This window comes from Pseudophryne corroboree, chromosome 3 (assembly GCF_028390025.1).
Source record: "Pseudophryne corroboree isolate aPseCor3 chromosome 3, aPseCor3.hap2, whole genome shotgun sequence".
Lineage (NCBI taxonomy): Eukaryota > Metazoa > Chordata > Amphibia > Anura > Myobatrachidae > Pseudophryne > Pseudophryne corroboree.
In genome coordinates, this window is record NC_086446.1 from 13,165,071 (window position 1) to 13,189,277 (window position 24,207).

General features: G+C 48.2%; 1 protein-coding gene and 1 long non-coding RNA gene across 2 annotated transcripts in view; both read right to left on the reverse strand.

Annotated features, from left to right (window-relative positions):
• The window catches only part of LOC135056945 (uncharacterized), a 904,883-nt gene that overhangs the window by 639,300 nt on the left and 241,376 nt on the right, over positions 1-24,207 (reverse strand). The window lies entirely within an intron of this gene.
• LOC135057035 (uncharacterized) lies at positions 591-1,783 on the reverse strand. The gene is made up of 3 exons (XR_010244118.1): positions 1,666-1,783; positions 769-847; positions 591-650 (listed from the first exon to the last, which is right to left on the reverse strand). It is a non-coding gene; the product is annotated as an uncharacterized LOC135057035 (long non-coding RNA).

Here is a 24,207-nt window from a genome sequence, read left to right on the forward strand (position 1 = left end):
ATACGTCTCTTCTTCTCCCTCTATATCTTCTGTCTTCATATCAGTCACATACGTCTCTTCTTCTCTCTCTATATCTTCTGCCTTTATATCAGTCACATACGTCTCTTCTTCTCCCTCTATAACTTCTGCCTTCATATCAGTCACATACGTCTCTTCTTCTCCCCCTATATCTTCTGCCTTCATATCAGTCACATACGTCTCTTCTTCTCCCTCTGTATCTTCTGCCTTCATATCAGTCACATACGTCTCTTCTTCTCCCCCTATATCTTCTGCCTTCATATCAGTCACATATGTCTCTTCCTCTCTCTCTATATCTTCTACCTTTGTATCAGTCACATACGTCTCTTCTTCTCCCTCTATATCTTCTGTTTTAATATCAGACAGATGTTCTTCCTAAAAAAAAACAAAAAGACACTATAATGACATTTGCATACAGTCAGATTAAACTGAGGTGAAACCGTAAAATATCAGTGTATAAAACACACAGCTGCTCTACACATCATATAGGGACAGTCACTTTGGTATATTGGGAAGACCCTAAATCCCACCTACCTGATCCTTTTGTAGGATCCTGTGATTCTCCTCTGTACAATCCTAGGAATACAGAGGACGGGGACATCTCTCTAGGGTATCTCTGTTACTGGGTCCATCTGTAGGAGACACACAGTGACTGAGTACAGTGTATATATGTGATTATCATATGATGTGTGTATATAGGGGCCCCCATACCTGCTCTCCCCTGTACAATACATGACAGTCTCCTCTTACCCAGTGATGTGAGGGTCCGGTGATTCTCCATCATCACGTCCTTGTACAGACCCCTGTGTTCCTCTATATACTCCCCCTCCTGCATGGAGACATAGACAGAGACATCCTGACACCTTATAGGAACCTGACACACACAATGATACATCCCCTGGTGTTACTGTATAATGTCCCATTCCCGGCAGTCGCCTCTCCAGTCATCACCCAGACACATCCCCTGGTGTTACTGTATAATGTCCCATTCCCAGCAGTCACCTCTCCAGTCATAACCCAGACACATCCCCTGGTGTTACTGTATAATGCCCCATTCCCGGCAGTCACCTCTCCAGTCATCACCCAGACACCTGGTGGTACTGAATAATGTCCCATTCCAAGCAGTCACCTCTCCAGGACACGTCCCCTGGTGTTACTGTATAATGCCATATTCCCAGCAGTCACCCCTCCAGTCAAAATCCAGACACGTCCGCTGGTTTTACTGTATAATGCCCCATTCCCAGCAGTCACCTCCCCAGACATCACCCAGACACATCACCTAGTGTTACTGAATAATGTCCCATTCCCAGCAGTCACCTCTCCAGTCATAACCCAGACACATCCCCTAGTGTTACTGTATAATGCCCCATTCCCGGCAGTCACCTCTCCAGTCATCACCCAGACACATCCCCTGGTGTTACTGAATAATGTCCCATTCCCAGCAGTCACCTCTCCAGTCATAACCCAGACACATCCCCTGGTGTTACTGTATAATGTCCCATTCCCAGCAGTCACCTCTCCAGGCATCACCCAGACACATCCCCTGGTGTTACTGTATAATGCCCCATTCCCAGCAGTCACCTCTCCAGGCATCACCCAGACACGTCCCCTGGTGTTACAGTATAATGTCCCATTCCCAGCAGTCACCTCTCCAGTCAGCAGCTGAATGATCTTGTTGGTGAGTTCCAGGAGCTTCTGGTCATTGTGTCTCTTATGTATCAGTGAGTGAGGTGGAGGCACCGCGATGGAGCACTGGGTCCTGCTTAGTCCACCTGACACACTAGGATGGCTGCTGGGTGTCTCACACTCACCGGATGTCTTCTTCACTACAGTGTGTCACAACTGAGGGCCTGAGCTGACGGGAGGCAGCCTCAGTTGTAGGGGCTGAGATGTACCGGAACCTGGGAGGTTGTATCAGACCCCTGGACATGTAAGTAACATGAATAATAACTGCCCGAAGGCGTGACCACGACAACTTAGATAAAAGTCAATGATGTTTATTATGACAACTCCGCATCACAGCAGCAATAAAAGAAAACGTAAAAGTCAGCAAAGAATAAATACAGTTCCTGAGTACTACAGCATGGCAGGAGCCACAGGGCACTGGTAGTGTGAGATAGTTCTTATGATCTTCTAGATGGAAAGTCCTTACCAGGCCCGGCTGTAGCAATGGAGATAACCCAGGATTGTACCAGCTGGTGTTCCAGGAAGAGCTGGGTTGCTGAAGGTAAAACAGCTGCTGTGGATACTGGCTGGAACCAGACTGTTGTTAGCACGGAGTGGATACTGGCTGGAACCAGTTAAATAATAAATGAACTTTGGGAGCGATGAAATGTGAACTGAAATGTAGAACTTGAGAGCGGAGAAATAATAATTCCGGTGGAGAGTGGTAAAGTGTAGAAAGGACACCGGCCCTTTAAGGGAAGCTGTATTCTGCTGGAAGCTGAGGCTGGAAGCAGGTAGTGTTGTAGCTGGAAACAGATGAATCCACAATGGATTGGAGAGTCAGGCTACACCGCAGGTGGAATGCTGGTGCGGGTCTCTATGGTGGAAGTCTTGAGACAGGAGCTGGAACCTGGAAGACAATCATAGAAGAGAGACAAACAGGAACTAGGTTTGACAACCAAAGCACTGACGTCTTCCTTGCTCAGGCACAGCTTACTTATACCTGCAGCAAGGAAGGGGTTGGCTAGGCAATTATGCAAATCAACAATACAAACAGCAGATTGGTGGAAATGATCAGATGACAGAATCCAAGATGGCTGCGCCCATGCAGACACTTGGAGGGAAGTTTGGTTTGTAATCCATGTGGTCTGGGAAACAGTAATGGCGGCGCCGGCCACCGGAGACAGGAGACGCCAGGCTGATAGATGCACATTTAACCACGCGGGCACAGCGGAGGCCGCGGCTGATGAAAACACCACTCTGACACTCTGCATGTGGAAACTCAGGAACAGCGGAATCTGGTCCTGGAACGCTGAGCCCGCCTTAGGAGGCATCTGAAGGGTAAGTAATGGCGTCCAGATACCCGGATCGTGACAGCACCCCCCCCTTTAGGAGTGGCCCCAGGACACTTCTTAGGCTTTAAAGGAAACTTTGCGTGGAAATTTCGGACCAAGGCAGGAGCATGGACGTCAGAGGCATTGGTCCAAGAGCGTTCTTCAGGACCATAGCCCTTCCAGTCAATGAGATACTGAAGTTGACCGTAACGGTGACGTGAGTCCAGGATCTTGGCCACTTCATACTCAACGCCTCGTTGAGTTTGGACTTTGGGAGTTGGTGGAAGTGAGGAATGAAACCGATTCAAGATTAGCGGTTTCAACAGGGAAACATGGAATGTCCTGGGTATTTTTAAGAAGGGAGGTAACTGGAGTCTGTAAGCAACAGGATTGATGACTTGATCAATTTTAAAAGGACCGATGTAGCGAGGTGCAAACTTCATACTGGGAACTCTTAACCTCAAATTCTTCGTGGATAACCATACCCGATCACCCACCTTGAGAGCAGGAACTGCTCGACGCTTCTTATCCGCAAACTTCTTGTACCTGAACGATGCCTTGAGCAGAGCTGATCGTACGCTCTTCCAGATATTGGCAAACTGATGCAAGGTGATATCCACTGCGGGAACAGAAGTTGCTGGAAGCGGTTGGAACTCAGGGACTTTAGGGTGGAATCCAAAGTTGGTGAAGAATGGTGTTGAAGAAGATGAAGAATGATACTGGTTGTTATGACAGAACTCGGCCCAGGGAAGTAATTGAACCCAGTCATCTTGAGAGGAGGACACATAGATGCGGAGGAAGGCCTCCAAGTCCTGATTCACCCTCTCAGTTTGACCATTGGTCTGAGGATGGTAAGCCGTGGAAAACTTTAACTTGACTTGGAGGACTTGACATAAACTTCGCCAGAATTTGGCTGTGAATTGAACTCCTCGATCTGAGATAATTTCTTCTGGAAGACCGTGGAGTCGGAAGATCTCTTGTATGAATACTTGAGCCAACTTGGAAGCTGACGGAAGACCGGTGAGAGGAATGAAGTGTGCCATCTTGGTGAACCGGTCAACTACCACCCAGATGGTATTGAACTTGTTGCACATGGGCAAATCTGTAATAAAATCCATCGACAAATGGGTCCATGGTCGACGGGGAACAGATAGTGGAACCAGTTGCCCCGCAGGCGACTGGCGGGATACTTTATGTTGAGCACACTTTGGGCAAGATGCAATAAACTCCAAAACGTCCTTTTTCAGAGTTGGCCACCAATAGGACCTAGAGATAAACTCCAGGGTTTTTTGGATACCTGTATGTCCGGCAAAACGGGAAGCATGGGCCCAATGCATGAGCTTCTTCCTTAGTGTCGGCTTCACAAAACTTTTCCCTGATGGGGGCGTAGAGTCCATCCCTACCGTGGAGAATGCCAACGGATTTATAATAGGATGCTTGTCTGAAGACTCTGACTCATTTTCTTGCTCCCATGAGCGGGAAAGGGCATCGGCCTTGCGATTCTGAGAGCCCGGACAGAACTGGAGTTTAAAGTCAAACCTGGAAAAGAAAAGTGCCCATCTGGCCTGACGAGGGTTGAGACATTGTGCGCCTTTTAGATATAGAAGGTTCTTGTGGTCTGTAAGGATGGTGATTGAATGAGAAGCTCCCTCCAACAGATATCTCCACTCCTCTAGAGCGAGCTTGATGGCTAGCAACTCCTGGTCGCCAATGGCATAGTTGCGCTCCGCTGGGGAGAACTTCCGTGAGAAGAAACTGCAAGGATGTAAATGACCATCTTTAGCCCTCTGAGATAAGACCGCTCCTACTCCAACGGAGGAGGCATCCACCTCTAAGATGAAAGGAGAGTCGACGTCAGGCTGTTTCAGGACAGGTGCAGAGATGAACCTCTGTTTTAAAAGATGAAAAGCTTGCATGGCTTCTTCAGACCACTTGGACGGGTTAGCACCCTTCTTGGTGAAAGCAGTAATAGGCGCCACAATGGTGGAAAAGTCTCGTATAAACTTTCGGTAATAATTGGCGAACCCTAAGAACCTCTGGACCCCTTTGAGGGTTGAGGGTACTGGCCAATTCTGGATTGCTTGTAGTTTCTCAGGATCCATCTCTAGTCCGGAACCGGACACAATGTACCCTAGAAACGGAATGGACTTGACTTCAAAGACGCATTTCTCTAATTTGCAGTAGAGATGATTGACACGGAGACGGGACAGAACCTCCTTTACCCAGAAACGATGTTCCTCTAAATTGTTGGCAAAAATGAGGATATCATCTAGATAGACCACGACATGACGGTATAGAATGTCTCTGAAGATCTCATTGACGAAATGCTGGAAGACAGCTGGAGCATTGCTCAATCCGAAGGGCATGACGAGGTACTCATAATGTCCGTCACGGGTGTTAAATGCGGTCTTCCACTCGTCACCCTCACGGATCCGGATGAGATTGTATGCACCTCTCAGGTCCAGCTTTGTAAAGATGGTAGCTCCGCTAACTCTGTCAAAGAGCTCAGTAATCAGGGGTAAAGGATAGCGGTTCTTGATGGTAATGTCGTTCAAACCTCTGTAGTCGATGCACGGCCGCAGACCACCATCTTTCTTCTTTACAAAAAAGAAGCCTGCGCCGGCTGGAGAAGAAGAAGGTCGAATGAACCCCTTTGCTAGGTTCTCTTTTATGTATTCCTCCATAGAATGCGTCTCGGGGAGAGACAACGGATAAGTTCGGCCTCGAGGTGGAACCTTCCCTGGAACGAGATCAATCGGGCAGTCCCATTCTCTATGAGGGGGAAGGATATCAGCAGAAGCTTTACTGAACACATCCGTGAAATCTTGATATGGAGGAGGTGGAACATCAGACGACCTGGGGGAGGAGGAACAGACAGGCAACACTTTAAACAAACATGTCTTAGTACAGGAGGAACCCCATGCCAGGATTTGCGTAGTCGTCCAATCAATTGTAGGATTGTGAAGACGGAGCCATGGAAGGCCCAGGACCACAGGATGTGTGGCTCTTGGAATCACTAAAAGTGAAATAAGTTCGGAATGAAGAACTCCCACTCTCAGACGAACTGGTAGAGTCCTTAGAGAAATAACTGTATCAAAAATTTTACTGCCATCCACAGCAGTTAAGGAAAAGGACGAAGGAAGTCTCTCGGTGGGTAGGGACCACCGTTTAACATAGGCTTCGGTAATAAAGTTCCCAGCTGCTCCGGAATCCAGGAGGGCAATGACGTTCTGATAACGTTGAGCAACTTGAAGCGAGACTGGGAAGTTACAATCTTGAGGAGATGGAGAGGAGATCATTACTCCTAGCCGGCCCTCTCCTTGGCGAGCTAGGATTTGGAGTTTCCCGGACGTTTGGGACAGGCATTAATGGTGTGAGACGGAGCTGCACAGTACAAACAGAGAAACTCGGAGAGACGTCTTCGGCGCTCAGCAGGAGTTAAACGGGAACGGCCAATTTGCATGGGTTCATCTTTAGTTGGTGACAGTTGGCGAGGAGGAGGAGCAGAAGATTTTGGAGCAGATGATCTTCCACGCTCAGTTGCTCTCTCTCTGAAACGTAAGTCAACTTTCGTACAAAGTGAGATTAACTCATCTAACTTGGAGGGTAAGTCTCTGGTAGCTAACTCATCTTTAATACGCTCGGATAAACCATGCCAGAATGCAGCATACAGGGCCTCGTCGTTCCATGCCAGTTCGGATGCCAGGATCTGGAACTGTATAAGATATTGTCCTACAGTACGTGATCCCTGGCGTAAACGGAGAATCTCAGACGAAGCTGAAGTTACCCGGCCTGGCTCGTCGAAGATGCGCCTGAATGTTGACACGAATGCAGTGTAAGAAGATAGCAGGGTGTCGGACCTCTCCCATAACGGTGATGCCCAATCGAGGGCTGAGCCACTGAGAAGAGAAATAATGTAGGCAATTTTTGTACGGTCACTGGGGAAATTGCCAGGTTGTAGCTCAAACTGAATCTCACACTGGTTGAGAAATCCCCTGCAGAATCTTGGAGATCCGTCAAATTTTGCTGGCGTTGGAAGATGAAGACGTGGAGCAGGAATGGGTAAGGTGGGTGGGGTTATAGCTGGAGTCACTGTGGTTGACGCACCAGACGCGCCTGATCCACGGAGAGTGGTCTGAATCCCATCCAGCCGAGTAGAGAGATCCTGGAGACAGCGGATGATGTGGCCCTGTGCAGCCTCCTGATGTTCTAGTCGGGCTGCCAGTTCTTGCATCGGCCTGGCCGCTTGATCCTGGTCTCCGGCTGGATTCATTAGGTCAGTGCTTACTGTCACAACTGAGGGCCTGAGCTGACGGGAGGCAGCCTCAGTTGTAGGGGCTGAGATGTACCGGAACCTGGGAGGTTGTATCAGACCCCTGGACATGTAAGTAACATGAATAATAACTGCCCGAAGGCGTGACCACGACAACTTAGATAAAAGTCAATGATGTTTATTATGACAACTCCGCATCACAGCAGCAATAAAAGAAAACGTAAAAGTCAGCAAAGAATAAATACAGTTCCTGAGTACTACAGCATGGCAGGAGCCACAGGGCACTGGTAGTGTGAGATAGTTCTTATGATCTTCTAGATGGAAAGTCCTTACCAGGCCCGGCTGTAGCAATGGAGATAACCCAGGATTGTACCAGCTGGTGTTCCAGGAAGAGCTGGGTTGCTGAAGGTAAAACAGCTGCTGTGGATACTGGCTGGAACCAGACTGTTGTTAGCACGGAGTGGATACTGGCTGGAACCAGTTAAATAATAAATGAACTTTGGGAGCGATGAAATGTGAACTGAAATGTAGAACTTGAGAGTGGAGAAATAATAATTCCGGTGGAGAGTGGTAAAGTGTAGAAAGGACACCGGCCCTTTAAGGGAAGCTGTATTCTGCTGGAAGCTGAGGCTGGAAGCAGGTAGTGTTGTAGCTGGAAACAGATGAATCCACAATGGATTGGAGAGTCAGGCTACACCGCAGGTGGAATGCTGGTGCGGGTCTCTATGGTGGAAGTCTTGAGACAGGAGCTGGAACCTGGAAGACAATCATAGAAGAGAGACAAACAGGAACTAGGTTTGACAACCAAAGCACTGACGTCTTCCTTGCTCAGGCACAGCTTACTTATACCTGCAGCAAGGAAGGGGTTGGCTAGGCAATTATGCAAATCAACAATACAAACAGCAGATTGGTGGAAATGATCAGATGACAGAATCCAAGATGGCTGCGCCCATGCAGACACTTGGAGGGAAGTTTGGTTTGTAATCCATGTGGTCTGGGAAACAGTAATGGCGGCGCCGGCCACCGGAGACAGGAGACGCCAGGCTGATAGATGCACATTTAACCACGCGGGCACAGCGGAGGCCGCGGCTGATGAAAACACCACTCTGACACTCTGCATGTGGAAACTCAGGAACAGCGGAATCTGGTCCTGGAACGCTGAGCCCGCCTTAGGAGGCATCTGAAGGGTAAGTAATGGCGTCCAGATACCCGGATCGTGACACAGTGTAATCCTGCGAAATGGGGGAGACATCAATATCACTGTAAATATTCCCAGATAACCTCACCTCCCTAGTCATGTCCTGTAATAGATATAAGTGATGTCACTGTGACGCTCCCAGATCCCCTCACCTCCCCAATCATGTCCCTGTATTATTACTATAGATATAAGTGATGTCACAGTGACACTCGCAGATCCCATCACCTACCCAGTCATGTCCCTGTATTATTATTATAGATATAAGTGACGTCACTGTGACGCACCCAGATCCCCCCATCTCCCCAGTCATGTCCCTGTATTATTACTATAGATATAAGTGATGTCACTGTGACACTCCCAGATCCCATCACCTCCCCAGTCAGGTCCCTGTATTATAACTATAGATATAAGTGATGTCACAGTGACACTTCCAGGAGTCTGATATACATTTGCTTCATACTGCTGCAATTATCATCTGTTACACATGCCAGGGATATTATGGTCCCTGCTTTAATATATCCTAGAATTTGAGAACATTTTTCAATCCCCACAATTACATATAATAATAATCATAATAATAATAATAACACTAAAGGCTGCTACCCAGTATAAAAATAATAACACTTGCCTTTAAAAGCAGGACACCTCAGTCCATTCCTCCTGTATTTTAGGACATCACCACCACTCCCAATGTATTATAATAATAATAATAATAATAATAATAATAATAATAATATCAGGACACCACAAGCTGCTCTCCCTGTATAATAATAACCATACACAAAAAACCTGCTCCCTCTGTCTAACACTAATAACAACAGGACTTCCCATTCTGCTTTCCTTTTATAGTAATAATAAAATTACACCACAGGCTGCTCCCCCTGCAAAAAAATAATATTAATAGGACACAACAGGCTGCTCCCCCTGTATAATAATAATAATAATAATAATAATAATAACAGGACACCACAGGCCGCTTCATCTGATTAATAATAACAGAACACCACAGGCCGCTCCCACTGTATAATAATAACTGGACACCACAGGCTGCTCCCCCTAAATAATAATAATAGTTATAATAACAGGACACCACAGGCTGCTCCCCTGTATAATAATAATAATAATAATAATAATGACAGGACAGCACAGGCTGCTCCTCCTGTATAATAATAATAATAATAATAATAAGACACCACAGGCTGCTCCCCCTGTATAATAATAATAATGACAGGACAGCACAGGCTGCTCCTCCTGTATAATAATAATAATAATAAGACACCACAGGCTGCTCCCCCTGTATAATAATAATAATGACTAGACAGCACAGGCTGCTCCCCCTATGTAATAATAATAATAATAATAATAATAATAATAATAATAATAATAACTATACACCACAGGCTACTCCCCCTGTATAATAATAACTGGACACCACAGGCTGCTCCCCCTGTATAATAATTATAATAATGACAACAATAATAATAACAACAACAACAACAACAACAACAACAATAATAATGAGATTTATGGTAAGAACTTACCTTTGTTAAATCTCTTTCTGCGAGTTACACTGGATTCCACAGGAATAACATCGGGGTGTAGAGTAGGATTTTGATCCGAGGCACCAACAGGCTAAAAGCTTTGACTGTTCCCAGGATGCATAGCGCCACCTCCTCTATATCCCCGCCTCCATGCACTGGAGCTCAGTTTTGTTAACCAGTCCAATGCAGCAGCAGGTAAAAGATGACAACAGTTAGTAGCCACCGACCACACATTCTCACGACAGGAGAAGGTATCAGCGGCTAATGCAATACCAACCCAAAGAAGCTAAGTGCGTCAGGGTGGGCACCCTGTGGAATCCAGTGTACCTCGCAGAACATAGGATTTTGATACCTACCGGTAAATCCTTTTCTCCTAATCCGTAGAGGATGCTGGGGTCCACTTCATGACCATGGGGAATAGACGGTTCCGCAGGAGCCATGGGCACTCTTAAGACTTTTCAATGGGTGTGAACTGGCTCCTCCCTCTATGCCCCTCCTCCAGACCTCAGTTATAGGAACTGTGCCCAGGGAGACGGACACTTCGAGGAAAGTATTTACTTTAACACTAGTGATGAGATACTTACCAGCTCACACCTCAACCATGCTGCACAACATGGCATTCAACATAACACACGCCAACAGGCATGAACCATTTACAGCAACATGCTGAAAACAAATGTAACACAACTTGTGTAACCAAAATGAACAAAATTGCAGGTAAAGTACGCACTGGGACGAGCGCCCAGCATCCTCTACGGACTAGAAGAAAATAAGATTTTACTTACCGGTATATCTATTTCTCGTAGTCCGTAGCGGATGCTGGGGACTCCGTAAGGACCATGGGGAAAAGACGGGCTCCGCTGGAGACAGGGCACTTTAAGTAAGAATTAGGAATACTGGTGTGCACTGGCTCCTCCCTCTATGTCCCTCCTCCAGACCTCAGTTAAGGAAACTGTGCCCGGAAGAGCTGACAGTACAAGGAAAGGATTTTGGAATCCAGGGCAAGACTCATACCAGCCACACCAATCACACCGTATAACTCGTGATAAACTTACCCAGTTAACAGTACGAACAACAACAGAGCATCAGATAAACCTGATGCAACCATAAAATAACCCTTATATAAGCAATAAACTATATACAAGTATTGCAGAAGAAGTCCGCACTTGGGACGGGCGCCCAGCATCCTCTACAGACTACGAGAAATAGATTTACCGGTAAGTAAAATCTTATTTTCTCTAACGTCCTAGTGGATGCTGGGGACTCCGTAAGGACCATGGGGATTATACCAAAGCTCCCAAACGGGCGGGAGAGTGCGGATGACTCTGCAGCACCGAATGAGCAAACTCAAGGTCCTCCTCAGCCAGGGTATCAAACTTGTAGAACTTTGCAAAGGTGTTTGAACCCGACCAAGTAGCCGCTCGGCAAAGCTGTAACGCCGAGACCCCTCGGGCAGCCGCCTAAGAAGAGCCCACCTTCCTTGTGGAATGGGCTTTTACTGATTTTGGAGGCGGCACGCCAGCCGCAGAATAAGCCTGCTGAATCGTGTTACAGATCCAGCGAGCAATAGTTTGCTTTGAAGCAGGAGCACCCAGCTTGTTGGATGCATACAGGATAAACAGCGACTCAGTTTTCCTGACTCTAGCCATTCTGGCGACATAAACCTTCAAAGCCCTGACTACATCCAGTAACTCGGAATTCTCCAAGTCACGAATAGCCACAGGCACCACAATAGGTTGGTTCATATGAAAAGATGACACCACTTTTGGCAGAAATTGCGGACGAGTCTGCAATTCTGCCCTGTCCATATGGAGGTTTTATGTGACAAAGCCGCCAATTCTGACACACGGCTCGCCAAAGCCAAGGCTAATAGCATGACCGCCTTCCACGTGAGATATTTTAACTCTGCGGTTTTAAGTGGCTCAAACCAGTGTGATTTCAGGAAACTCAACACCACGTTAAGATCCCAAGGTGCCACTGGAGGCATAAACGGGGGCTGAATATGCAGCACTCCCTTTACAAACGTCTGAACTTCAGGCAGAGAAGCCAGTTCTTTTTGAAAGAAAATTGATAGGGCCGAAATCTGGACCTTAATGGACCCCAATTTTAGGCCTCTGTAGGGGCATTCCTGGCCTCACACCAAGCAACATATTTTTGCCATATACGGTGATAATGTTTAGCCGTCACGTCCTTCCTAGCCTTTATTAGCGTAGGAATAACCTCATCCGGAATCCCTTTTTCTGCTAGGATCCGGCGTTCAACCGCCATGCCATCAAACGCAGCCGCGGTAAGTCTTGGAACAGACAGGGCCCCTGTTGCAACAAGTCCTGTCTTAGAGGCAGAGGCCATGGGTCCTCTGTGAGCATTTCTTGCAGCTCTGGATACCAAGTCCTTCTTGGCCAATCCGTAATAATTAGTATTGTTCTCACTCCTCTTTTCCTTATGATTCTCAGCACCTTGGGTAAGAGAGGAAGAGGAGGAAACACATAAACCGACTGAAACACCCACGGTGTCACTAGTGCGTCTACAGCTATTGCCTGAGGGTCTTTTAGCCTAGCGCAATACCTCTGTAGTTTTTTGTTGAGGCGGGATGCCATCATGTCCACCTGTGGCCGCTCCCACCGACTGGCAATCTGGAAATTTCTTCCCTGTGTGACTACCCCCCACCCTCGGATGCTTGCATCCGTGGTCACCAGGACCCAGTCCTGAATGCCGAATCTGCGACCCTCGAGAAGGTGAGCACTCTGCAGCCACCACAGAAGAGACACCCTGGCCCTGGGGGATAGGGTGATCAGCCGATGCATCTGTAGATGTGATCCGGACCACTTGTCCAACAGATCCCATTGAAAGGTCCTCGCATGGAACCTGCCGAAGAGAATGGCCTCGTATGATGCCACCATCTTCCCCAGGACTCGCATGCAGTGAAGCACCGACACCCGTTTTGGATTTAAGAGGTCTCTGACCAGTGTCATGAGTTCCTGAGCCTTCTCCGTCGGGAGAAAAACCTTCTTCTGGTCTGTGTCCAGAATCATGCCCAGGAAGGGCAGACGCGTCGTAGGAATCAGCTGCGACTTTGGAATATTCAGAATCCAGCCGTGCTGCTGTAACACTTCCCGAGAGCGTGCTACGCTGATCAGTAACTGCTCTCTGGACCTCGCCTTTATGAGGAGATCATCCAAGTATGGGATAATTGTGACTCCTTGGCACCATCATCTCCGCCATTACCTTGGTAAATATTCTCGGTGCCGTGGAGAGACCAAACGGCAACGTCTGGAATTGGTAATGACAATCCTGTACCACAAACCTGAGGTACTCCTGATGAGGTGGATAAATGGGGACATGCAGGTAAGCATCCTTTATGTCCAGAGACACCATAAAATCCCCCTCTTCCAGGCTTGCAATGACCGCTCTGAGCGATCCATCTTGAACTTGAACCTTTTCAGGTAAATGTTCAGGGATTTTAAATTCAAAATGGGTCTGACCGAACCGTCCGGTTTCGGTACCACAAACATTGTGGAATAGTAACCCCTTCCCTGTTGAAGGAGAGGAACCTTCACCACCACCTGCTGGAGATATAATTTGTGAATTGCCGCTAACACTATTTCCCTCTCCAAGGGGGAAGCTGGCAGGGCCGATTTGAGGTAACGGTGAGGAGGCATCACTTCGAATTCCAGCTTGTATCCCTGAGATACAATCTGTATAGCCCAGGGATCCACCCGTGATCGAACCCACTGGTGGCTGAAATGTCGGAGACGTGCCCCCAGTGTCAGGCGGTGGATTTAGAGGAAGCCGGGGAGGACTTCTGTTCCTGGGAACTAGCTGTATTGTGCAGCTTCTTCCCTCTACCCCTGCCTCTGGCAAGAAAGGACGCACCTCGGACTTTCTTGCCTCTTTGCAATCGAAAGGACTGCATTTGGTAATACTGTGCTTTCTTAGGTTGTGAGAGAATATATGGCAAAAAATTTGACTTCCCAGCCGTAGCTGTGGAAACTAGGTCCGGGAGACCGTCCCCAAACAATTCCTCACCCTTATAAGGTAAAACCTCCATGTGCCGTTTTGAGTCGGCATCACCTGTCCATTACCGAGTCCACAGGACCCTTCTGGCCGAAATCGACATTGCATTTATTCTAGAGCCCAGTAGGGTAATATCTCTCTGGGCATCTCTCACATATAAGACAGCGTCTTTTATATGCCCCAGGGTCAGTAATATAGTATCCTTGTCCAATGTATCAAGTTCCTCAGATAAAGTATCTGTCCATGCTGCGACAGCACTACACATCCAGGCCGAAGCAATTGCCGGCCTTAGCAGAGTACCTGAATGTGTATAAATGGACTTCAGAATACCTTCCTGCTTTCTATCCACAGGATCCTTTAGGGTGGCCGTATCCTGTGACGGCAGGGCCACCTTCTTAGATAAGAGTGTCAAAGCTGTCTACCCTAGGGGAGGATTCCCAGCGTAACCTGTCCGTTGGCGGGAAAGGATACGCCATAAGCAACCGTTTGGAAATCTGCACTTTCCTATCTGGAGATTCCCAAGCTTTTTCACATAACTCATTTAACTCATGTGAAGGGGGAAAGGTCACCTCATGCCTTTTTTCCCCAAACATATAAACCCTCTTGTCAGGGACTGGGTTTTCCTCTGAAATGTGTAAAACATCCTTCATTGCTATAATCATGTAGCGGATGGCTTTAGCCATTTTAGGCTGCAACTTTGCATCATCGCCACTGGAGTCAGAATCCGTGTCGATATCTGTGTCAACTATTCGGGATAGTGGACGCTTCTGAGACCCTGACGGCCCCTACGTTGTAGGGTCAGGCATGGGTTGAGGCCCTAACTGTAACAAGGCTGCAGCTTTATCCAACCTTTTATGCAAGGAATTAACATTATCATTTAAAACCTTCCACATATGCATCCAATCGGGTGTCGGCGCCGTCGGCGGCGATACCACAATTATCTGTACCTGCTCTGCTTCCACATAGCCTTCCTCGTCAAGCATGTCGACACAAGCGTACCGACACACCACACACACAGGGGATGCTCTATTTGAGGACAGAACCCCCACAAAGCCTTTTGGAGAGACAGAAAGAGAGTATGCCAGCACACACCCCAGCGCTATATGACCCAGGAATCACACAGTAATTTAGTGTTTACCCAGTAGCTGCTGTATACACTGATTTTGTGTGAAATTTATGTGCCCCCCCTCTCTTTTTACCCTCTTTCTACCGTGATTCTGCAGGGGAGAGCCTGGGGAGCTTCCTCTCAGCGGAGCTGTGGAGAGAAAATGGCGCTGGTGAGTGCTGAGGAAGAAGCCCCGCACCCTCAGCGGCGGGCTTCTGTCCCGCGATTTTGTGTAAAATAATGGCGGGGGCTCATGCATATATACAGTGCCCAAGTGTATATATGCTCTTTTATGCCAAGAGGTACTTAATTGCTGCCAAGGGCGCCCCCCTCCTGCGCCCTGCACCCTACAGTGACCGGAGTGTGTGGGTTTAATGTGGGAGCAATGGCGCACAGCTGCAGTGCTGTGCGCTACCTCATCTGAAGACAGGAGTCTTCTGCAGCCGCTTTCGAAGTCTTCTTGCTTCTCACGCCGGCTTCTGGCTCTGCGAGGGGGACGGCGGCGCGGCTCTGGGATCAGACGCCTAAGAAGCGCGACCTATCCACAGTGAGTAGGTCTGCTTCTCTCCCCTCAGTCCCACGTAGCAGAGAGTCTGTTGCCAGCAGATCTCTCTGAAAATAAAAAAAACGAACAAAATACTTTCTATTCAGCAAGCTCAGGAGAGCTCACTAAGGTGCACCCAGCTCGTCCGGGCACAGATTCAAACTGAGGTCTGTAGGAGGGACATAGAGGGAGGAGCCAGTGCACACCAGTATTCCTAATTCTTACTTAAAGTGCCCTGTCTCCAGCGGAGCCCGTCTATTCCCCATGGTCCTTACGGAGTCCCCAGCATCCGCTACGGACTACGAGAAATAGATTTACTGGTAAGTAAAATCTTATTTTCTTCTAGTCCGTAGAGGATGCTGGGCGCTCGTCCCAGTGCGTACTTTACCTGCAATTTTGTTCATTTTGGTTACACAAGTTGTGTTACATTTGTTTTCAGCATGTTGGACGTTAGAGAAAAGGATTTACCGGTAGGTATCAAAATCCTATTTTCTCATACGTCCTAGAGGATGCTGGGGTCCACTCCATGACCATGGGGTTTATACCAGAGCTCCAGTACGGGCGGGAGAGTGCGGATGACCCTGCAGCACCGATTGACCGAACTTGAGGTCTTCATCGGCCAAGGTGTCAAACTTGTAGACCTTAGCAAATGTATTTGACCCTGACCAAGTAGCTGTTCGGCAAAGTTGTAATGCCAAGACCCCCCGGGCAGCCGCCCAGGATAAGCCCACCTTCCTAGTAGAATGGGCCTTCACTGACGTAGGTAACGGCAATCCAGCCGTAGAATGTGCATGCTGAATCGTACCTCTGATCCAGCGCGCAATACACTGCTTGGAAGCAGAACACCCAATCTTGTTGGGAGCATACAGGACAAACAGAGTCTCTGTTTTCCTTATACTAGCTGTTCTAGTGACATAAATCTTCAAAGCCCTAACCACATCTAGAGACTTTGACTCCGTGAACGTGTAAGTAACTACTGGCACCACAATAGGTTGGTTTATGTGGAAAGATGAAACCACCTTTGGAAGAAAATGTTGGCAAGTTCTCAACTCTGCCCTATTTTCATGGAAGATCAGGTAAGGGCTCTTGTGAGAAAAGGCCCCCAATTCAGACATCCGCCTTGCGGATGCCAATGCCAAAAGCATCACCCCTTTCCAAGTGAGAAACTTCAACTCTATCTCTTGTAGAGGCTCAAACCAATCCAATTGAAGGAGCTTACCCACCACATTAAGGTCCCATGGTGCCACTGGAGGCACAAATGGAGGCTGGATGTGCAGAACCCCTTTCACGAAGGTCTGTACCTCTGGAAGAGCGGTCAATTGTTCCTGGAAGAAAATTGACAAGGCCGAAATCTGGACCTTGATTGACCCCAATCGAGGGCCCGCCTCCACACCAGCCTGCAGAAAATGGAGAAAACGTCCCAACTGAAACTCTTCCGTAGAAGCCTTCTTGGATTCACACCAAGACACATATTTTCTCCAAATACGGTGGTAATGTTTCGACGTAACTCCTTTCCTGGCCTGAATAAGTGTGGGAATGACTTCTTTCGGAATACCCTTTCGGGTTAGGATACGGTGCTCAACAGCCATGCCGTCAAACGTAGCCGCTATAAGTCTTGATACACGAACGGCCCCTGCTGCAGCAAGTCCTCGCGAAGAGGAAGAGGCCGAGGCTCTTTTATGAGCAACTCCTGAAGATCTGGGTACCAAGCCCTCCTTGGCCAGTCCGGGGCAACGAAGATTGCTCGAACTCTTGTTCTTCTTATGATCCTGAGAACTTTTGGGATCAGCGGAAGTGGAGGGAAGACATACACTGACCGGAATACTCACTGGGCCACCAGCGCATCCACTGCTACTGCTTGAGGGTCTCTCGACCTGGAACAATATCTCTGAAGCTTCTTGTTGAGACGAGATGCCATCATGTCTACTTGAGGAACTCCCCAAAGACTTGTCACCTCTGCGAAGACTTCTTGGTGGGGGCCCCACTCTCCTGGATGGAGACCGTGTCTGCTGAGGAAGTCTGCTTCCCAGTTGTCTACTCCCGGAAAAAAAAAGATTGCCGACAGAGCTTTTACATGCCTTTCTGCCCAGAGGAGGATCTTTGTCACCTCTGCCATTGCCACTCCGCTTTTCGTTTCGCCCTGCCTGTTTATGTACACGACTGCTGTTACATTGTCCGACTGGATCTGCACGGGATGATCTTGAAGAAGATGTACCGCTTGTCGAAGGCCGTTGTAAACGGTTCTCAATTCCAGCACGTTTATGCGAAGGAAGGCTTCCTGACTTGACCATTTTCCTTGGAAGCTTTCCCCCTGAGTGACAGCTCCCCAGCCTCGGAGACTTGCATCCATGGTTACCAGGACCCAGTCCTGAATCCCGAACTTGCGTCCCTCTAGTAGGTGCGAACTGTGTAGCCACCACAGGAGTGAAATCCTGGCTTTTGACGACAGGACTATCTTCCGGTGCATGTGTAGGTGGGATTCCGACCACTTGTCCAACAGGTCCCACTGGAATACTCTGGCATGGAACCTGCCAAACTGTATGGCCTCGTAGGCTGCCACCATTTTCCCCAACAACCGAATGCACTGATGGATCGACACACTTGACGGTTTCAATATCAATATTGTCTGGATTTCCAGAGCCTTTTCCACCGGAAGAAACACTCTCTGAACTTCTGTGTCCAGAATCTTCCCGAGAAAAGACAATCTTTTCGTCAGTTCCAACTGTGACGTTGGAAAATTTATGATCCAACCGTGTTGTTGGAGTATGGACAGGGAGAGCGTGATGTTCTGTAGCAACTGCTCCCTGGATCTCACCTTTATCAGGAGATCGTCCAGATAAGGAATTATATTGACTCCTTTTCGACGAAGGAGGACCATCATCTCCGCCATCACCTTGGTGAATACCCTCGGCGCCGTGGAGAGACCAAAAGGCAACGTCTGGAACTGGTAATGGCAGTCCTGAACCGCAAATTTCATATAAGCCTGGTGAAGAGGATAAATGGGAACTGTTAGGCGCCGGGGACCGCTCGTCGGTGCGGCCCGTGCCTAGCAACCAGGGACGCCGTAAGCGGACAGCCGCCGGCTCCCTGGCAATGCTGGACGCCGGGCGCACTGAGCCACACGGACCCTAGCAACGGGGACGCCACTGACGGGCCGCGTTCCCTGTTGCTGGGTCCAGGGTTTAATGAATTTACACCTGTTTCCTGGCCGTGCAGCAAGGCAGCTGCACGGCATGTAGGTAATTAGCCCTGTCAGCACCGAATTGGAGGACTCCTGTTCATATGCACTCTCAGGACTTCTCACAGACGCCGGTAATAGCTTCCTGCATGCTGTCTCTGTTTGCTGAGAGTCTGTTTCCAGTCTTGCTGTATCCGGTCATTCCAGTATAAGTCCTGAACTCGGAAGTTGTCATCTTATTCCTGGAGTCCTGACTAATCACCGTATAACATCCAGTGGTGTTCGTGAGTCGCGGCTTTGCCGTGTGTTGCGGCTTGTCCACTTTATTATTTATTATTTGTGTTTTGGAGCATTTCGCGGAGAGTTCCGCTTCCACAGGTCCACTCTGGTATCCAGCGGTGCTGGGTAGGAGTATTAGACAAGTGGATTTTGGTTGTCCTTTTCCCTGACGGGTTTCCGCACATACTTCTAGTTTTGTTAGTTAGCGTGTTGCCCCTGGCCTGTTGTCAGTCAGAGGTCCTCTTGTTATCATCCTGCCTCGGATTTCCCTTTGTCTCTCCCTAAGACCGGGGGGCACCGGAGTTGGGCAGACATAATCCGCCCTTCAAACGTGGCTGCCAGGGGCTCAAGAAACCATAGTCTCGCAGGAGATTTCCGATAGCACGGGTGAGACAATAGAGTTAGGGCACCAGGGGCAACTAGTCTTTCCTGCTCCCGTTACCTGCAGTCCATTCCAGCGCTCTGGTCCTTGTCATAAAATCTCCTCTGGTCAGGAGTGCTGGAATCATAACAGGAACATGTAGGTAAGCATCCTTTATGTCTACTCACACCATGTAATCCCCCTACTCCAGACTGGAAATCACTGCCCTGAGTGATTCCATCTTGAACTTGAACCGTTTCAAGTAGAGATTCAGATTTTTTAGGTTTAGGATCGGTCTGACTGAGCCGTCCGGCTTCGGAACTACAAAGAGGCTGGAATAAAACTCCTCCCCTTGTTGTGACAAAGGTACCAGGACTATGACCTGATCCTGACATAATTTATGAATTGCCGCTGTTACTGCCTCTCGTTCTGGAAGAGAAGCTGGCATGGTCGATTTGAAAAATCGGCATGGGGAAACGTCTTGAAACTCCAGCTTGTATCCCTGTGATACTATCTGCAAAACCCAGGGGTCCAGGCCAGATTGAATCCAGCCTTGACTGAACAGTTTCAGACGTGCCCCCACCCGAGCGACCTCCCGCAAGGGAGCCCCAGCGTCATGCTGTAGATTTGGCAGAAGTAGGGGTTGACTTCTGCTCCTGGGATCCCGGAGATGCTGCGGGCTTCCTACCTCTTCCCCTTCCCCTACCTGCAAAGAAGGGGGAACCTCTGTCCTTTTTGTATTTGTTGGGCCGAAAGGGCTGCTTGTATGAGGGATGTGTCTTTTTTGCCGGTGCAGGGGCATATGGCAAAAACGTCGACTTACCTGCGGTAGCCGCCGAGACTAACGCACCCAGCCTATCGCCAAATAAGGCCTCACCTTCATATGGGAGAGCCTCCATATATTTTTTTGGAATCTGCATCCGCGTTCCACTGGCGAATCCATAACGCCCGCCGAGCCGATACTGCCATGGTAGCGGCTGTTGAACCCAAGAGTCCAATATCTTTCATCGCTTCTAGCATGTATGCGGCTGCATCTTTGATATTATCTAACTTTAGGAGTATCTCATCCTTATCAATCGTGTCAATTTCCGATGACAAGTTGTCTGACCATTTTTCAATTGCACGACATACCCATGCGCAATTGTGGGCCTGAGCAGCGTACCATTGGCAACATAAATGGATTTCAATGTAGTCTCCATTTTGAGGTCTGCCGGCTCCTTTAGCAAAGCCGTGCCAGGTGCAGGGAGAATCACCTACTTTGTCAACCTGGACAGTGCACTGTCTAACACAGGGGGTAACTCCCATCTTTTTCTGTCCTCTACAGGGAAAGGATAAGCTATCTGAATCCTCTAGGGAATACGAAATTTATTTTCGGGATTCACCCACACCCCTTCAAAGAGAGTATTCAGCTCATGTGAAGGAGGGAAAGTTACATTAGATTTCTTTTTCTTTATAGAAATAGGCCTTCTCCTGAGGTACAAGAGCGGCTTCCGTGACTAAGTAAGAATTCCAGACCCTATGATAAATCCGAGCAGAAGCCGGTTTACGGCCCTTCAACATTGTTTGAATCATCTCAGAAAATCCTTTGGCCCTCAGAAATGAAGCATCAAGAGCCACGTCGTCAAAGCCAGCCGAGCCAAATCCTGGTAGACACATGGGCCCTGAAAGAAGAGGTTTAGGGGTTGCGGAAGTAGAAGAGGACGATCGAATGAGAGACCCTGTAGGTCTGAGAACCAATGCCGTCTGGGCCACGCCGGAGCAATCAGAAGAAGGATCCCTCCTTCTTGCTTGAACTTCCTTATTACCCTGGACAGGAGGTGACACTGGAGGGAACACGTACGGCAGCCAAAAGTTCCATGAAATTGCCAGTGCATCCACGAACGCTGCTTGAGGATCCCTTGTCCCTGCTCCGAAGACCGGAACTTTGTGATTGTGTCGAGACGCCATTAGGTCTACGTCTGGTAGGCCCCACTTGTCCACTAGGAATTGAAATACTTCTAGATGAAGGCTCCACTCTCCAGGCGTGTATGTCCTGATGACTGAGGAAGTCCTCTTCCCAGTTGAGGACCCCGGAATGAACACTGCTGATTTGGTTGGTAGATGGTGTTCCGTCCATTGAAGAGTCTTTGACACTTCCATCATTGCCATGCGGCTTCGAGTAACGCCTTGGCGATTTATGTACGCCACCGTGGTGGCGTTGTCTGACTGTACTTGAACAGGCCTGTTTTATATCAGATGCTGGCTAGTGCCAGAGCATTTAACACTGCCCGTAATTCCAGAATGTTTACTAGGAGGAGGGACTCCTCCCTGGTCCACCGACGCTGAAGGGAGTGTTGCTCCAACAGCGCGCCCCAACCCCTCAGACTGGCTGGCGTCTGTCGTTAGGAGGACCCAGTTGGAGATCCAGAAGGTGAGGAAGACGAAATGTTACAGATATTCTTCAGGTGGGAAATAGGAAAACTACGTAATTAGAATTTTAATAAACCTCCCTTAAGGGGATGAAAAGGGAGTTGACATAATCACGTCATTACCGAAGCGTGGTTTGCGCTGCGTGAACGATAATGCCCAAACGGACAATCTGATCAAAATTTGGATTGTGTAGAATTTAATAAACTACAAAAATTGTCCTGTCACTTTTTACCGTATCTGCTACGGGTGCTCCTCGGGTAACGCCAAGAACCATGGATTCATATTTACTTACATTAAGACGTCTCAGATTTACATCTCTATAGATTTACCAAATTATTCACACTCATTTATGTGTACAACCATGAAGATCAGAAACTCTCGTGTGAAGAGCGAGTAGAACAGCCAGTAACTTATAAATAATAAGATTTTACTTACCGGTAAATCTATTTCTCGTAGTCCGTAGAGGATGCTGGGGACTCCGTAAGGACCATGGGGATAGACGGGCTCCGCAGGAGACATGGGCACTTTAAAAAAGAATTTAGTTCCTGGTGTGCACTGGCTCCTCCCTCTATGCCCCTCCTCCAGACCTCAGTTAGAGAAACTGTGCCCAGATGAGATGGACAGTACAAGGAAAGGATTTTGTTAATCCAAGGGCAAGATTCATACCAGCCACACCAATCACACAGTATAACTTGTAATAACTACCCAGTTAACAGTATGAAAACAACATAGCATCAGCACAATACCGATGCAACTATAACATAACCCTTATTGAAGTATTGCAAAAGAAGTCCGCACTTGGGACGGGCGCCCAGCATCCTCTACGGACTACGAGAAACAGATTTACCGGTAAGTAAAATCTTATTTTCTCTAACGTCCTTAAGGATGCTGGGGACTCCGTAAGGACCATGGGGATTATACCAAAGCTCCCAAACGGGCGGGAGAGTGCGGATGACTTTGCAGCACCGATTGATCAAACATGAGGTCCTACTCAGCCAGGGTATCAAACTTGTAGAATTTTGCAAAAGTGTTTAAACCCGACCAAGTAGCAGCTCGACACAGCTGTAGTGCCGAGACCCCCCGGGCAGCCACCCAAGAAGAGCCCACCTTTCTAGTGGAATGGGCCTTGACCGATTTTGGTAACGGCAAACCAGCCGTAGAATGCGCTTGCTGAATCGTGTTACAAATCCAGCGAGCAATAGTTTGCTTTGAAGCAGGGGCACCAATCTTGTTGGATGCATACAGGACAAACCGCGCTTCAGTTTTCCTGACTCTAGCCGTTCTGGCTACGTAAATTTTCAGAGCCCTGACCACATCAAGTAACTCGGAATCCTCCAAGTCACGTGTAGCCACAAGCACCACAATAGGTTGGTTCATATGAAAAGATGAAACCACTTTTGGAAGAAATTGCGAACGGGTCCGCAATTCTGCTCTATCCATATGGAAAACCAGATAGGGGCTTTTATGTGACAAAGCCGCTAATTCAGACACTCGCCTAGCCGAAGCTAAGGCTAATAACATGACCACCTTCCACGTGAGATATTTCAACTCCACCATTTTAAGTGGCTCAAACCAGTGTGACTTTAGGGCACAAAAGTAGGCTGAATATGCAGCACTCCCTTTACAAAAGTCTGAACTTCTGGGAGAGAAGCCAATTCTTTTTGAAAGAAAATGGATAGGGCCGAAATCTGCACCTTAATGGAACCTAATTTAAGGCCCAAATTCACTCCAGTTTGTAGGAAGTGAAGGAAACGACCCAGATGGAATTCTTCCGTAGGAGCATTCTTGGTCTCACACCAAGAAACATATTTTCGCCATATACGGTGATAATGTTTTGCTGTTACTTCCTTCCTAGTCTTTATCAGCGTAGGGATAACCTCAACCGATGCCCTTTTCTGCTAGGATCCGGCGTTCAACCGCCATGCCGTCAAACGCAGCCGCGGTAAGTCTTGGAACAGACAGGATCCCAGTTGCAACAGGTCCTGTCTTAAAGGAAGAGGCCACGGATCTTCTGTGATCAGATCCTGCAGATCTGGATACCAGGTCCGTCTTGGCCAATCTGGAACAATGACGATTTTTCGCACTCCTTTTCTTCTTACTATCCTCAACACCTTTGGTATGAGAGGAAGAGGAGGAAATACATAGACTGACCGGAACACCCACGGTGTCACTAGGGCGTCTACCGCTACTGCCTGAGGGTCTCTTGACCTGGCGCAATACCTCGGTAGTTTTTTGTTGAGGCGGGACGCCATCATGTCTATCTGTGGCAGTTCCCACCGACTTGCAAT